Here is an 18454-nt window from a genome sequence, read left to right on the forward strand (position 1 = left end):
TATGCTTTCTCAATATCAAGTTTGCATAGTATACCAGGTTTCTTCTGGGACACTCTAGAATCAATTGCTTCATTAGCTATAAGCACTGCACCCATTAACTGTTTGCCTCTGATAAAAGCCATCTGTTGTTTGTCTACCAACTTATCCACAACTCTCTTTAACCTTTCGGTCAAAACCTTGGACATTAGCTTATAGAAGCTTCCAATTAAGCTGATGGGTCTGAAGTACTTGAGTTCCTTTGCTCCTATCTTTTTAGGAATCAGTGCTATGTAGGTTGCATTATAGCTCTTTTCAAACATCCCAGTTGAATGAAAATTGTGGAGAGCCCCCAAAATGTCATGTTTAATGATCTCCCAACATTTTAGAAAGAATCCCATTGTGTATGCATCAGGACCAGGGGCTTTGTCTATAGCACACATTTTTAAACAGTCAAGTACTTCTTGTTCCTCAAAATCTGCCTGCAATGCTTCATTTTCACCCTCTGTAATGGTAGAATAGTTGCTGATATTTACAGAGGGTCTCCAACCTTCAGGTTCTATATACATCTTTTTGTAGAAAGAAATAGTTTCTTTCTTAATTCTGTCTGGCTCTATTATAGTCTCTCCCTGTACTTCCAGTTGATCAATATGGTTGTATCTCTTGTGGGCATTAGCTGTTTGGTGGAAAAACTTTGTATTCTTATCCCCTTCCTTGAGCCACAAAGCCCTTGATCTCTGTCTCCAGGACACTTCCTCATTCTTCAAACACCCCTCATACTCCATGAAAAGTGTGGCTTTTTTTTCTCTCTCCTCCTCAGTTAAAATTCTGTTTCTCTGATGTGATTCTAACTCAGCCATCTGATTGAGAAGGTTGTTCTTTTGCAATTTCAGATTACCTTGTTCATATCTACTCCATTCTTTCAATTTCCCTTTGAGGGATTTGAGTTTGCATGCTAAGATGTAATCTGGCTTCCCATAGAACTCAAAATCATTCCACTAGACCTTGATTCTTTCAACAAATTCTTCTTGGTTCAGCCACCAATTTTCGAACTTAAAATAGGATTTAGATTGTTCCCAATGTCCACACAACAAGGCTATAGGAACATGATCAGAAGTCACTCTTTGCATAGTGGTTTGCTTTATGTTGGTAAAAGATTATTCCATTTTGTGGAGACCATAATCCTATGGAGGTCTAGATCACGAACACTCGCATAAGCATGTGAGAAACTTTACAGAGGTTTGCAGCCCTTTTTCATTCAAAAATGTGTCACAAGAGTCAATTCGGCTGCGTTAAGTGGTTAGCCGAGTTACCAAACAATTCCATCACATCATGGGAGGAGCTGGTTATAGCATTTAACACAAGATTCTTTGCTCCATCAATAATGATGAAACTTAGGGATGAAATTGAAAGTTTCAAACGACGGGAGGGGGAACCTATCTGTGAAATGTGGGTGGGATTCAAGAAGCTCCTACTTAAATGCCAAACTCATGGGCTACCAAACGATTTGTTACTTCAATATTTCTATCAGAGTCTCGATTTGGTTAATAAAGTAGTGGCTGATCAATTGGTACGAGGAGGAATAATGTTACAATCATTTGAGGTAGCGTCATTTCTTCTGGATGACATGACTAGAATAAACCAAGTGTGGTACTCCTAAGAGGATAAAGTCTCTCAATTTGAATTTAGATTACGCAAAAGCAACTTGATAAAGAGAGCGAGAGGGATGAAAATATCAAGAAGATGTTAACCCAAATGGAAGTTCTACAAGAGCACATAGAGGGGACATGTGAAGTGTTTAGAGTTGAGGAGGGTTCTTCTTCCGGTTGCTCAATCCGGTTACTCAAGGTCGGGGGAGAATCAAGGTTGGAACTCCAAGAGATATGAGGAGAGTTTCCACCAATGCTATCTACAGCGAGGCAGAAATCAAGGTTGGAACTATCATAAGGGAGAAGAACAAAGGAAATACTATCAAGATTGGGCCAAGAAAAATGATTATTGGAGAAGGGAAGATGATTATGAGGAGAACCTTACTCACTCAAGTGAAAACCCAAAATCAAAAGGGAGTGCAAACAGTCCCCGAGTGAATGACTTGTTGTCACGCATACTTGACTAAGTTGAAGGTTCGGATGATTTGTTGAAAGGGATGAAATATGACTTTTCATCACTGAACCGTAAAGTGAACTCTCATGCCGATGCCATCGATACACTTTAAGGGCAACAGAGTTTAATATCAGCTCATTTGAAACCAAAGATAATGATGGAAGATGGCGATAGAGGGTTGGTTGTCGTTACTCGTAGCGGAAAGGTGGCAATAGGTAATGTGATGGGAAATAAAGATTCTCAAAATCATAAAGAAGGTAAAGGCATGGAGGAACAGGAGTTACTTATTCATCAAAACCTTGCCAAAGAACCACAAAAGGAAGTGGAACAACACGTTCAAATTCCAGAAGTCATGCAGCCTTTACCCAAAATACCTCCACCATTTCCCCACGTTTAAAGAATAAAAATAAAGATGAGAAGTTCAAGAAGTTCTTGTCAGTGCTCAAGACACTACCAATCAACCTCCCCCTTGTGGAAGCATTGTTGGGAATGCCGGGATCGCCAAGTTCAATAAAGAGTTGTTCACGAAGAAAAGGATTTTGGATTTTGACACAATTGAACTTTCCCATAATTGCAGTGCAATTATGACTAAGGAGCTGCTAAAAAATAGAAGATCCCGGGGCCTTCAACATTTTATGCACCATAGGTATGCTCCAATTCGCTAAAGCTTTATGCGATCTAAGAGCAAGCATCAACTTAATGCTCTATGCGATATACAAACAACTTGGGTTGGGTGAACCGAAAGCAACCACAATGAAACTATTGATGGCAGACCGTTCAATCAAACATCCCGTGGGAATACTTTATGACATCTTGGTGAAGGTTGATCGATCATTTTTTCAGCTGATTTTGTTATTTTAGATTGTGAAATAAATGCTGAAATTCCCATTATTTTGGAAATGCCATTCTTAGCAACCGGGAGAGCATTGGTGGATGTTGAAAGTAGAGAATTGAGGTTTCGGGTGAACGACGATGTAGTAACTTTCAATATTTGCAAATCCATGAAACACCCAAGTGATATTCATGTGGTGTCTACTGATGATATTATCGATGATGCGATAGCTAGTGTAAGCCATTCGATGTGCATGAATGAACCCCTTGAAGCCGTAATTGCTAATTATGATGAATCCGAAATTCAGGGCTATGAGGAGGTAGTAGCTACTTTGACAGGTTTAGGAGAGTATTCAAAGACTCCAATCAAGTTGTATATTGACCTAAAAAATAAAGAGACCTCCCGTAAAGCCATCAAACAGAAGAACCACCTGATCTGGAATTGCAAACACTTCTCTCTCATCTCCGATATGCTTTCTTGGGGGTAATAACAGTTTACCGGTGATCATTGCAGCTGACTTGCTTGAATGGTAGGTGAAACTGCTCCTTGAAGTATTGCGAAAGCATATAAAAGCTATAAGATGGACCATCACTGATATACTAGGCATCCCTCCCGGTATTTGTACTCATAAAATCCAGCTTGATAATGAGTGTAAGCCTAGTGTTGAGCATCAGCGAAGATTGAACCCACCAAAGCAAGAAGTGGTAAAAAAGGAGATCATTAAGTGGTTGGACGCAAGTGTGATCTACCCTATTGCAGATAACAAATGGGTAAGTCTGGTGCAATGTGTACCAAAAAGGTAGGTGTCACCGTAGTCCCAAATGCAAAGGGGTAGCTTGTGCCAACTAGACCGATGACCGGGTGGAGAGTATGCATGGATTATCGAAAGTTAAATTTGTGGACTAGAAAAGCTCACTTTACTATGTTGTTCATGGATCAAATGCTTGACAGGCTATCAGGGAGGGGTTGGTACTGCTTTTTCAATGGGTATTCCGGTTACAACTAAATCTCCATCGCACTAGAAGACCAAGAGAAAACCATCCTCACATGCCCCTATGGGACTTTTTCCTTTAAAAGGATGCCCTTCGGGTTATGCAATACTCCGATAACCTTCCAACGTTGCATGTTATCGATTTTTGCCGACATGGTAGAAGACTCAATGGAGGTATTTATGGATGACTTCTCAGTTATGGATGATACCTTTGAGATGTGGTTAGTACACTTAGGGCAAGTTCTCCAAAGATGTATGGAGAAGACCTTGGTCCTCAACTGGGAAAAGTGTCACTTCATGGTTAAAGAAGGAATAGTACTGGGTCACAAGGTTTCTCAAAAGGGGTTGGAGGTTGATAGAGCAAAGGTTGAAGTTATTGAGGAATTGCCACCACCAATTTTGGTTAAGGGGGTTCGTAGTTTCTTAGGACATACCGGTTTCTACCGGAGGTTCATCAAAGACTTCTCAAAGATTGTGCATCCGTTATGCAAACTCTTAGAGAAAGAGGTGAAATTCCATTTTGATGATGCTTGTATGATATCTTTCCAGTTCTTGAAGGAAAAATTAGCATCGACCCCAATCATTATCAGTCCTGATTGGTCAGAATCTTTTGAAGTAATGTGTGATGCAAGTGGAACGACATTGGGTGTTGTGTTGGGGCAGAAACGCAATAAATTTTTTCACCCAATTTATTACGTAAACAAGACTTTAAACCGTGCTCAGCGTAATTATATCGTGACTGAACAAGAATTGCTTGCGGTAGTCTATGCATTTGAGAAATTCCGGGTGTACTTGTTTGGCTCTAAAGTAATTATTCACACTGATCATGATGCACTCTGTTACCTAATGGCAAATAAGGATGCAAAACCAAGGTTGATAAGGTGGGTGCTCCTATTGCAAGAATTTGACTTTGGGGTCAAATATAGAAGAGGTTGCAAAAATCAGGTGGCTGACCACTTATCCAGGTTAGAGGGCAAGGAGAATGATGTGCCTAAGGTTGACATATACAATTCCTTTCCTGATGAACAAGTGTTTGCAATAACTCTCAAACAAACTCTTCTACCAACAAATGAGGTTCATGTTTGATGTTAACAAGTACTTTTGGGATGAACCATACTTGTTTTGAGAGTGTGTGGTTCATATTAGGGCTGGGCGTTCGGTCGGTTCGGTTCGGTTTGTGAATTTCGGTTCGGTTTTTCGGTTTTCGGTTTGACAAAAATGTGAAACCAAACCAAACTGAAATAAATTCGGTTTGGTTCGGTTATTACAATTTCGGTTCGGTTTATTTCGGTTTGGTTTTCGGTTTAACCAAATTTAATTAACAGTGGCCTGTGGTTGTGGGCTGTGGCATCAGGCATGGCCATAAGCAAAGTAGTATTATGAACATTGCAATTCACATTTGTGCTTGTTAAATTAACGCTAGAGAAATGACCAAATTAATAACTAGCACTTGGAAAAGTAAGTACCGTTCATGAGCTCGTTGTTTACAAAGGGCAGAGGGGTATCATGTTATTCGTGTGGCATCTGGATAATTTTTAGTAAAGTGAAAAAAAAAAGGCTTCAGAAGTGCAGGTATTGAAAAAAAAAGCTTCAGAAATCAGAAGTGAAGACTTCAAAAGTGCAGGAATTTAACATGTATTGAAAATTTGAAAATGTATTGAAAATTTGAAGCAACTCAACAAGTGCAGGACACAACTCACAGTCACAAGTCTGTCACAACTCTTGTGACTTGTGAGCACAACAAGTGCATATTCTCATCAACATTAACAAACTACCATATTATCGACTAAAATATCCAAACATTTAACATGTTCAAGGAGCAGACAAATTCTTGTCCAAGCAGTCCAGCATTGAGACAAATTCTTTTCAACTGCAAGTCAGAAACACCACTTTTCACTTTCTTATGCAATTTGAGAGGTCTATTGTAGATGGAATAGAAATCTATTTATTGAAACAGACATGAATATAACACTCATAAACAAACATGGACAGAGCCTGAAGGAATGATCACACCGCGCAAGTAGTAACTGAGAGTTGAGAGACGAGAGTTGACTGACGAGTGATGATAGTTGATAGTTGATAGTTGAGAGTTGAGAGATGAGAGTTGCGGCGTATGTTGACTGTTGAGAGATGAGAGACGAGTTAGACGACAGATTTTAGGGAAATTAGTTTTTAGGGATTTCTAATTTTTTTATTGGAATTTGGGTTGGGCATGGGCTGAGAATTAAGGTTGTGGGCTACTGGGCTATCAGCTATGGGCCGGCTGGAGCCTGGACATGGGCTGAGATTTAATTAAGGGGTAAAGAATATATACATATAATTTCGGTTTTTCGGTTAACCGAATTTTTTAAGCTAAAAATCGAAAACCGAACCGAAAAACTGAAATATTAAAAACTGAAATCGAAACCGACCGAAATAACCGAAAAACCGAAACCGAAATTTAAAAAAAATCGGTTCGGTCGGTTTTTTCGGTTTTAACCATATTATGCCCAGCCCTAGTTCATATCATCAGACGGTGTGTTCCGAAAGAAGAGTTGGTGGAAATTCTCCATGCTCGTCATGCTTCATCGGTTGGGGGGCATCATAGCAGTGTGCGTACAGCCACTAAAGTCCTCCAAAGTGGATACTACTGGCGATCCCTCTACAAAGATGCGCATGAATTTGTGAAGAAATGAGCCCAATGTCAGAAACAAGGTGGAGTATCTAAAAGACATGAGTTACCCCTTACTCCTATTTTAAAAGTTGAGCTATTTGATGTTTGGGGAATCGCTTTCATGGGCCCATTTGTGAGTTCCTTTGGTAATAAGTATATCTTGGTGGCAGTTGTTGCACTTCCAAACAATGAAGGGAGAAGTGTGGTTCAATTTCTGAAATGCTACATCTTTGCTAGATTCGATACTTCTCAAGCTATTATCAGTGATGGTGGTTCCCATTTTTGCAACAAATGGTTCTCAGCTGTATTGAGTAAGTATGGGGTGAAACACAAAGTAGCAACTCTATATCATCCGCAAATAAGAGGCCAAGTTGAAGTATCAAAATGAGAAATCAAGAGCATCCTGGCTAAGACATTGAATGCTAATAGGACTGATTGGTCTCAAAAGGTTGATGATGCACTATGGGCGTATCACACCGCTTACAAAACTCCAATTGGTATGTCTCCGTATCAGTTAGGTTTTGGGAAGTCTTGCCATCTACCACTAGAGTTAGAACACAAAGTAATGTGGGAATTGAAAGCTCTGAATTTGGAGTAGAAAAAAACCTCAAAAGATAGAGTAGAGCAGTTAACCGAATTGGACGAATTCAGGTTTAAAGCTTATGAAAGTTCAGCTCTCTACAAGGAAAGATGAAGAAGTGGCACGATGCAAAAATACTTCAAAGAGAGTTCAAGGTGGGAGATAAGGTGTTACTATACAACTCCCGACTTAGACTCTTTTCTAGAAAACTCAAGTTCAAATGGTCAGGACCATTTAGAGTGATAAGAGTATTCACCAATAGTGCCATAGAAGTTGAGGGTTAAGAGGGACCTGCATTTTAGGTGAATGGACAACACTTGAAATTATATTTTGGAGATTGCCAGGAGATTTCTTTGATTGAGATGGTTTACCTGAAAGATGTTTGAGAGCATTTCCATGTCGTGCCACGACGTTAATTAAGGGACTTCTTGGGAGGTAACCCAAGTGTTAGTGTTTTAAATAATATGTGTTGATTTTGCAGGAGTGGGATCATGAGTGAGGCAAAAGTACTCTTGGCGAGTCGCCGGACCATTTCAGCGAGCACGATTTGGTTTGCCTTTTTGCCTTATGGATCTAAAAAATAAGACTGAGACTCTGGAACATTCTGCGGGACACCTTCACCAGTCGGCGTATAGCCGATGTGTTTAGGTGACCCGACTTTCCTCACCCTTTCTAATCAACGCTGACAACGTCTCTCAAGGATCGATCGGTGATGCTCTGAGTTCACTATGCGGATCGTTGATCTGTTGAGCGATCCTTTACATCTTTGCCGATCTGCCTTTTCTGGGAGTGCAGTCTACTGGAACTAAGGGTGTTCTGAAGAACATTAGGCACATCGCCGAAGCATTCAACAACCGTTTCACGCCATCGCAAACTGGGCATTTAGTGAAGATTCCTCGTTACCCTGCTCTACTTGTTTTCACACTAGATTGTTTTCATTTCTTGTTAGTTTTTATTTATTATTCCTATTTTGTTTTATTTGCGGTAAATGCCCGTTCTCTCCCCACATTGGGGACAGTGTAGACTGTTTTGGTGGGGGTGTGGAGATTACTCAGTGTCCTCAACGAACCTCCTCCTCGTTTTGTCACCCCTTGCTTGTGTTGAATGAGGCTTTTCTTTTGCAAATTTGAGTATCGGTTTTGATCAATATTGATGACTTGAATAGTGCTTATAATCGAACAAACATGAATGTGGGGATACGATGAGGCAAAATGAAGTTACATAGTCAATATATGAACTCTTTGCATCTCGTTGTGACTAGCCAGACACCAGATTGAGTCTCTTATGATGAGCATTGAACACTAGCGAAAATGTGTAGTCTTGCTTTGACATTGGTGTCAATGCCTTATGTGATGAACTTACCGTGAACCATGTATGATGACACCTACAATTTGCCTCGTTAGTCTGGTTAACTAAGTGAGGCAATTCCTTGAGATGATCTTAGGAAACTTTAAAGAGTGTGAACCATTCTGATACCATACCTCTTTTTTGTGGCCTACCATGTGAGTGTGTGAACCCCTTTTGAATACCCCTTGAGCCTTAACCTTATCTTGGAAGAAACTTGATGAAAGTTTGACCTTTCTTAATCTATTATCCATAATCCTCATGATTTGTGACCTGTTTGAATAGCCAACTTAGGCCAAAAGCTTAAGTTAGGAGTGTGGTGAAAAGAAAAGGTGAATCAAGAAAAGCAAAAAAGTCCCTTTTGCCCATGTTTTGAGAAAAATGGAACCCCTCCATATTAAAAAAAAAGAGAAAAAGAATAAAAGAATGAAAATGAAAAAGAATGAAAAAGAAAAAGAAAGAAAAAGTTGTGGAATAAAGTTGTGAAAATACAAAGAAAATGGAGTTTCCAACGGTCCATGGAAGATGAATAAGAGGTGACTTTTGAGCTTAACTGAAAATGATGAAGAAAAGGAAACAAGGTGTTGTTCATATCACATTTCATAAGGATAGAAGTCGGTGAGCCTAAATGACCATACCTTTACACTCAGCCCTAGTACAAGCCTTAAAAAGACCTTTTTGATCTTGAATGAGATGAAACAAAAGTCGATTGGAAAATAAGGGTAAACCTATGGGTGAAATCATGCACTGTGTTTATCTTTGTGAGTGAGTGTTGATCTTGATTCCGGAACTTTAAATGATTGAACCATTGTGTGTGAATATGGAATCATTCTCTGTGTGAGGGGATTTGAATACCTTTGTTGAACTTGAACTTCCATTTGAAGCAAGTATAGTGATGTTGAGATTCTTTGGTAATGGTGAGTCACAACTTGAATCTTTGAGTGCACAATTGATCTTTGCATGAGTAAGTTGAGTCTTTTTGTGTGCATTCATGATTGAGTCTTGTGTAGCACTGTTTGAGACATCCTTTTTGAACCACTGAACTTGAGTTTTACTTGAAGACAAACAAAAGTTTAAGTTGGGGGTGTTGATGAGTCCACAATATGGACTCATTTACGACTTTATTTTAACAGAATTAGTGTCCTCAAATGCATGTTCTGTGTCAATGAATGGTGTAAAGCCTTGAATTGCAAATATTTGGAATTAGGAATGATGCATGGACACTATTGATAAAAAATGGAACAAATCAAGCTAAAGAAATGAAGAAATGAAGACATGATGATCGATGAAGTCATTTGGCGTATCGCCAAATTGCCAAGATACCACCTAAAATTACAGAATGTCGGAGCTAAAATTGGGGTGAATTTGGCGAGCAACAACTGTATTTGGCGTATCGCCGATCTAGTCGGTGAAGGACAACCAGGTCACCAAAAGTGCTAAAGAAGATTCAAGCAAGTGCTGATGGGCGAGATGGAAAGACAAAGGGGAATGACGAAGTCATTCGGCGATCCCTACCTAGAGCTCCTAAAGGTACAGTATCCAGATCAAGAAAAAGCAAAAAATGAAGGCGAGATGAAGAAAAATTGGCGATTCACCGATCTGTCAGCGACACCCGACTTACTTCGCCGAGTGGTCATAAGCAGTGACACTTCAGACTTGTTTAAATTAGTTTTGGCTAGAGAGAGAAATTCATTTAGAACGTGAGGAAGGAATTACTTCGAGAGAAAACACTACCAAAGGGTTTAATTAGTGATTTTAGCAAGATTTTGAGAGAGATTTTGTAAGAGAGGATATTATCAAATGATTTTCATCTATAATTCTCATTTTGTACCCAACTATGGGAGTGATAATTGATTTTGATTTTCTTATTTTTGAGATGAGTGGCTAAAACCCTTTACTTGGGGTTTTGATCATGAAGCCAATTGTTGAATTACTTAGTGGGTGTTTGTTAGTTGTGAAGAATGGTGTTAATTTGAAGTGGGTCTAAGTTGTTACTGTGTTTCGAGGTTGAATTGCGCAACTTTGTGTATCAAATTTCAGTGTTGTGCACTTGCTCAAGAGAGAGGTGTGGAACCAAGTTGGCAATCTTAGCGTCCCTAGTAGTGGGTTTCCTTGGTTTCAGCTCGAGAGAGTGAAACAAGTGATCCTTTGTATTCAGCTCGAGAGAGTAAGTTTGATGAGGGTAAAGAGCTTGGCCTCTTTCGATTGGTTTTGAAGTTCGAGAGAATTCAACATAGAAAAGGTAATTGTACGAGAGAAAGTTACTTTATATATGGTTCGACCTACCCACAACAAATGACCCATTATGAGCAGTAACGTTTATCCACTTCGTTGAGATTCAATAATTTACTTATCAATTCCCCAAGCTTTATTCTATTAGTTGATTGTTTGTGTTGTAGTGTAAATTTGGATAGGTAGTTAAAACCCAAAATTTGAGATTTGAAAATTAATTGTGCAAGAATTTTTTGATTAAAGAGGTTGTCATTGTACTTTTATTATTGAATTTGAAGGAAGAACTACTCCCTGTTGGAATCGACCCCAACTCACGTAGTTGGGTTATTATATAGACGAACGATCGTTGGCATTTAGGATTGGATGAAATGCCTTGATACGTTAATCAGGTTCCATCTTTTTTGAAGCAACCACACAAAGGGGGATTTCTCACATTTCTTGACTTTCCTTCTCTTTTCACCACACCCCCAATTTAGGCTTTTGGCCTAAGTTGGCTATTCAAACAAACCATACTTGATGAACGTTATGGGTGAATGGATAAAGAGGGTCACAATTTCTCAAGTTCTTCCAAAAAAAGGGGTAAGGCTCAAAAGGTGCCAAGAAAGGTTCACACATCTCCCAAGGTTTGCCACGAAAGAGGTATATTGACAAGTTGATTCACTCTTCAAAATTATTGCCTAAGGTCATTTCAAGTGTTTGCATCACTCAATCAACCTGACTAACGGGGAAAATTCTAGGTGTCATCATACACAATGTTCAAAGTAATCTCATCACACAAGGCATTGGTTTCAATATCAAACAAGACTCCACACTTTCTAGCTAGAGTGCAATGTTCAACGCAAGGGACTCATTCGATAACTGGCTAGTCACAACAAGATCCTAAAAGTTCAGATATTGCCTATGTAACTTCGTTTGCCTCATTGTAGCCGCACATTCATTCTGTTCAATTAAGAGCACTATTTTAAGTTATCGGCATTGACCACAACCGACACTTGAACATGCAAGAGAATAACAAGCCACCACCCCACCAAAAGCAACCAACATTGTACTTAATGCGATCAAAGAACAAACACAACTCATGATAAACAAAACACAATAAAATTAAAATAGAAACAAAAAGTGCTGATGCTAAGAAACGAGAGTGGGGTTAGAAGGAATCTTCACTCGGTGACCATTTGGCGAAAGGTTATAGATGTCGCCGAATCGATAAGTGAACAGTTGAACTGCATGTAGTCGCCTAAATATGTAGACTGCTGCTGCTCTAATTTGGGCTAAAGGGCGATCGAGTTCGGGTACGTCGGGTCGCTTTGGCGCATCGCCTAGTGGGCGTGTACATTGCCGAAGAAGGTCTAAAACTCCAACCCTGCAAGAAGGTACAAAAGGCGGAGAAAGTCGGGATTGCCCAATCTATTTACTATACCGCTAAATGGTCTACATACATCTCTAGATATTCCAGTATCTCAGCTCTCCTTTGATGCCACAAAAGCGATCAAAGTCACGATCGCCAAATACACTCGACATTTTAGCAAAATGGTCCTAGTGTTGCCAAATCACCCATACCTGCACATTCAGCACACACATCATTCAAAACCGCTAACACTTGGGTTGCCTCCCGAGAAGTGCCTTATGTAATGTCGTGGCACGAGGTTTAAATGCTTTCAAGAATCTTCCAAATACACCACTTCGATCAATCAATCTCATGACATTCTCCAAATTACAACTTTAAGAGTTGCCCATTTACCTTGAAGGCTGGACTCTCTTCACCTTCGACCGCAATGGCCCCATTCTGAAATATGCATGTCACTTTAAAAGGGACGGACCATTTTAACTTGAGCTTTCCCGGGAAGAGTCTCAATTGAGAATTGTATAGCAACACAAAGTCTCCAACCCAAAATTTTCTTCTAATGATTTTAGAATCATGCCATGTTTCATTTTTTCCTTGTAAAGAGCTGAACTTTTATATGCTCTAAACCTCAATTCTTCCATTTCGTGTAGCTGATCTACTCTCCCTTTCGAACCATTTTCCCAATCCAGGTTTAATGCCTTTAGTGCCCATAGTGCTTTGTGTTCAAGTTCAATCGGTAGGATACAAGACTTCCCAAAAACCAGTTGATTTGGGAACATGCCAATTGGTGTCTTGTACACGGTGCGATATGCCCAAAGAGAATCATCTAGCTTTCTAGATGAGTCAGTTTTATTTTAATTCACTGTCTTAGACAAAGTACTGTTAATCTCTCGATTCGAATCCTCAACTTGGCCATTTTTTTTTGGGATGATAAGGCGTTGCCACTTTATGTTCACTCCAAATTTACTCAATGCGGATGCAAACAACCGGTTGTAAAAATGTGAACCTCCATCACTTATGATAGCCCGAGGGGTGCCAAATCTTGCAAAGATGTAGCACTTTAGAAAGTGGACAACACTCTTCCCTTCATTGATAGGTAGTGCTACCGCTTCAACCCATTTAGAAACATAATCCATAGCCACCAAAATATAGTTGTTACTAAACGGGTTACAATAAGCCCCATAAAATCTATTTCCCAAACATCGGATAACTCAACCTCTAGAATGGATTGAAGAGGCAACTCATACCTTCGTGACACTCCACCTTGTTTTTGGCATTGTATGCATTTCTTGACAAATTCATGGGCATCTTTGTAGAGGGACGACCACTAGTAACCACATTGAAGAATTTTAAAGACTGTTCGGACACTGCTACGATGACCACCAATCGGTGAAGCATGATAAGCATTTAGAATTTCATTGGCTTCCTCCTCCGGCACACATTGCCGAATAATATGGTCTACACATTCCCTGAATAGATATGGTTCATCCCAAAAATATCTTTTGATATCGAACAAGAATCTCTTTTGTTGATACAAGTTTAGTTCTTCAGGTATCAACCCGCATACCACATAATTACCAAAATCGGCATACTAAGGGATTTGCACAAGAGTAGCTATGAATACCTGTCTAGAAATGAGTCATTTATGTCTAACTCACCCTCATCTTTCTCTTTGCCCTCGAACCTAGATAGGTGATCAACCACCTGGTTTTCACAACCTCTTCTATCCTTGACTTCAAAGTCAAATTCATGCAATAGCAATACCTATCTAATCAACCGTGGTTTAGCATCTTTCTTTGCTAGTAAGTACCGCAGAGCTGCATGATCGGTGTGAATTACCACTTTGGTGCCTAGCAAGTATACCCGAAATTTCTCAAATTCATATACTATCGCAAGTAACTCTTCCTCCGTAACAGTGTAGTTATGTTGAGCCCCATCAAATATTTTTCTTGCATAATAGATTTGATGAAATAGTTTGTTTCACTTTTGTCCTAAAACAATACCCAATGCAGTCCTATTTGCATTGCTCATCACTTCAAACGGTTCCGACCAATCTAGGCTAATAATCACCGGGGTAGAGATTAATTTCTCTTTCAAGCATTTAAAGGCGGTACATGCGTCGTCAAAGTCAAATTTAACATCCTTCTACAATAACCTGGATAATGGGAGTGCAATTTTTGAGAAGTCTTTGATGAATCTCTGGTAGAATCCGGCATGCCCCAAGAAACTCTGAATACCTTTTATCGAAATTGGTGGTGGTAGCTTCTCAATTAACTCAATCTTTGCCTTGTCAACCTCCAGCCCCTTTTGAGATACTTTGTGATCCAAAACTATACCTTCCCTAACCATTAAGTAGCATTTCTCCCAATTTAAGACTAAATTAGTTTCCACACATCTTTGAAGAGCCTGCCCAAATTGTGCCGAACATGTTTCAAAAGAATCACCCACAACTGAGAAGTCATCCATGATGACTTCCATTGAATCCTCTACCATGTCAGCAAAAATAGACAACATGCAATGTTTCAACGTCGCTGGATCATTACACAATCCGAACGACATACTTTGGAAAGCGAAAGTACCATAGGGGCAAGTGAAAGTGGTTTTCTCTTGATCCTCCAGTTAATAGAGATTTGATTATACCAAGAATAACCATCCTAAAAGCAATACCATCCACGCTCTGAAAGTCAATCAAGCATTTGATCCATGAAGGGCATGGTAAAGCGATTTTTTTCTGTCCATGAATTTAGCTTCCGATAATCCATTCATACCCTCAATCCAGTTATCGGTATCATAGAAACTAGTTCCCCTTTCTCATTTGGGACTACCGTGATACCACCCTTTTTGGGTACACATTGCATCGGACTCACCTATTTGCTATCCGTAATAGGGTGGATCACAGTTGCATCCAACCATTTTATTTTCTCCTTTTTCACCACCTCTTGCATTGGTGGGTTCAATATTCTTTGATATGCGACACTCGGCTTGCACTCATTATCAAGTTGAATCTTGTCAGTGCAAATGTTGAGTGGAATGCCCACAATGTTAGCGATAGTCCACCCAATAGCTTTGATGTACCTTCCCAACACCTCAAGAAGCAATTTTACTTTCCATTCAAGCAAATCAGCTGCAATGATAACGGGTAAGGTGTTATTTGCCCCCAAAAATGAATATCAAAGAGGAGCAGGTAACACTTTCATCTCAAGATTTGGTGGTTCCTCCGTTGATGGTTTGGCTGGAGGATTTTCTTAATTCTTTAGATCGATATCTAGCTCCAATGGGTTCCTTGAATATTCTCCTAATCCTAAAAGAGCGGCTACCACTTCATCATAATCTTGAACTTCGAGCTCATCATAGTTTGCAAAAACAACCTTAAGAGGTACACTCATACACATCAAATAGCTCACACTAGCCACCGCTTCATCAATTACATCAATTGTTGAAACCACATGAATATCACATGGGTGTTTCATTGACTTGCATACATTAAAGGTGACCTGATCTTCATTCACCTGGAACTTCAATTCTCCGCTTTCAACATCCACTAGTGCTCTCCCGGTTGCTAAAAATGGTTTTCCCAGAATAATGGGAATTTCAGCATAAATCTCACAATCAAGAATAACAAAATCATCCGGAAAGATGAATCCATCAACCTTCAGTAATATATCATAGAGTATCCCAATGGGGTGTTTGATCGACCGGTCCGCCATAAGAAGTCTCATTGTTGTGGATTTTGGTTCGCCCAGCCCAAGTTGCTTATTGATTGCATAGGGCATTAGATTTATACTTGCCCCCAAATCACATAGAGCTTTAGCAAATTCAAGCATACCTATAGTGCATGGAATGGTGAATGCTCCCGGGTCTTCCTTCTTTATAATCATCTTGCTAGTCATAATGGCACTACAATTATGTGAAAATTCTATTGTCTCAAAATCCATGCTTCTATTTTTGGTGACTAACTCCTTCATGAATTTGGCATAACCCGGCATCTCCAACAATGCTTCCACTAATGGCAGATTTATAGAGACTGTCTTTAAGATGGATAGGAACTTCTTGAAATTCTCATCTTAATTTTTCTTTTTGAGACGATAAGGAAATGGGGGAGCTATTTTGGGAAGAGATTGCACTATCTTTGGGATTGAAGTAGCCTTTTCTTTAGCTTTTTGCAAATTTTCATCGTGGCTTAGCTTATGACTCTCTGGTGCTTGAATGGGATTCTCTTCTTCATGAGCTTGTACCTCATCATTACCCTTCATAGTAACAACCACTACCTTTCCACTTCGAGTCACCACAACCAAATTTTTGTCATCATCAACCCTTACAGTTGTTGTGTATACAACTTCACCCTTTTCAATTACTTTGGGTTCCAATTGTGCTGAAAGTTTACTTAACTGACCCTCAAGTTTCTTGATTGCATTAGCATGAGAATTCACTCTATTAATCATTTACGAGAAATCAACTTTCATCTCTTTTAGTAGGTCATCTTTACACTTAAATTTGTCTAGGATGCGAGACAACAAATCATCCACTCGTAGACTACTCGAACTACCCTTTGATTTTGGTCTATCACTCGATTGTGTGTGGTCCTCTTTATGAATATCTTCTCTTCTCCAATGATCATTTTGTTCGGCCCATTCTCGATAGTGTCGCCTCCGTTCTTCTTCTTTATGAGAGTTCCAACCTTGATTCCCACCCTTCTTTAAGTAGCATGGGTGGAAACCCTCCTCAACCTTGTGAAGTTCCAACATTGATTCCCTCCCGCTTTGAGTAGCACGAGTGAGAACCCACCTCAACGATAAACACTCCTCTTGCTTCTTTGGGTTCACCCACATTTTCTAGCACTTGTTTTTGTAGTAGTTCCATTTGGGACAACATTTTGCTAATAATATCATCCCTTTCTTTCTCCTTGTCAAGCTATTCTTTAGTCATCCTAAAACAAAAAAGAGAAACTCTGTCTTCTTAAGTGTACCACACTTTGTTTATCTTTGTCATTTCATCAAGAATGTACGATGCTACCTCAAATGATTGCAACATTATTCCTCCTTGAACCAATTGGTCAGCCACTCATTTTTTCACCGAGTCAAGACTTTTGTAGAGGTACTGTAGCAGCACAGTGCTTGGAAGTCCATGAGTTGGGCATTGAAGTACCAATTTCTTAAACCTCAACCACGTCTCATGGATTGGCTAACCTTCCAAGCGTTTGAAACCCTGGATGTTGTCTCTGAGTATCATCATTCTAGACGGGGGAAAGATTCTCACATTGAACGCCGTGGTAAGCTCAACCCAAGAGGTAATGGAATTCCTTGGTAACTCAGCCAACCATTTTCTAGCTTCACCCATCAAAGAAAATGGAAACAACATGAGGCGAACTGATTCTTGTGAGATGTTCTTGAATGAGAATGAGCCACAAATGTCTACGAAATTTCGAATATGCTCATGTGGGTTTTTGTGAGTCAATCCTCCATATAGACCTTTCATTTGGAGAAGCTCGAACGTTGTGATAGATACATGAAAGTTAGCATTCCCTTCGATTGAAGGTAGATGAATTGCACCAGATCCACCCAATTCCATTGGATCATTCACATTATTAAGATTGTCAATATCATCTTGGTGGCCTACTTGGCTACCAATACTCCCGTTAACACTCATATCTTATTCTGTTCAACACAAACAACACAAACACAAAACAAATTAAATCGATTCAACTACAACCAAAGAGATCACAATTTAAACGTCGATAAGAGAATTTTAAACAAATCCACTCCCCGGCGGCGGCGCCATTTTGATGAACATTTCAAATACACATCATCCAATTTTAGGTGTAAACGATCGTTAACTCGTATAAAACTCAACAATTGAGTTGGGGTCGAACACACAGGGAGTGATACAAGTTTGAATTCAAATATGAAGTTGTAAATGCGATTTAAATGATTGTAGGAATAGAAGTTATCAGAAATTTTTAATTAAATCAAGAGGTTGACATAAAATGTCAGGAGAGGGATTTGTATGTCAATCAGTAATCACAACAATAATAATCAATAAGATTAATCAAATGAGTAAGAGGTACATGGAGGAAAGACCAACCAATTGCCAAATTCTTGTTAAATGGGTGCTAGGTGATTAATAATAGTTACTAAGTCTTCATGGATAGGATAGGCCTTAGATGAGATAATTTTCTCTTGAACAATTACCTTGCTTCAATTGAGTTCTTTCGAACCTCAATAGGCTAACTATGAAAATCAGCCTACACCCTCACTACATCCACTCTCTCAAGCGAGATAGGTAGAATGGAACTTAGGGTTCACTCTCTCGAGCTGAACCCACAATAGAGCAGTTGCTACAAATGTTAATTTATTGCCTTGGTTTCACACCCCGCTCTCGAGCAAGCATAAAACACTAAA

This window comes from Solanum stenotomum, chromosome 7 (genome assembly GCF_019186545.1).
Source record: "Solanum stenotomum isolate F172 chromosome 7, ASM1918654v1, whole genome shotgun sequence".
NCBI classification, from domain to species: Eukaryota; Viridiplantae; Streptophyta; class Magnoliopsida; order Solanales; family Solanaceae; genus Solanum; species Solanum stenotomum.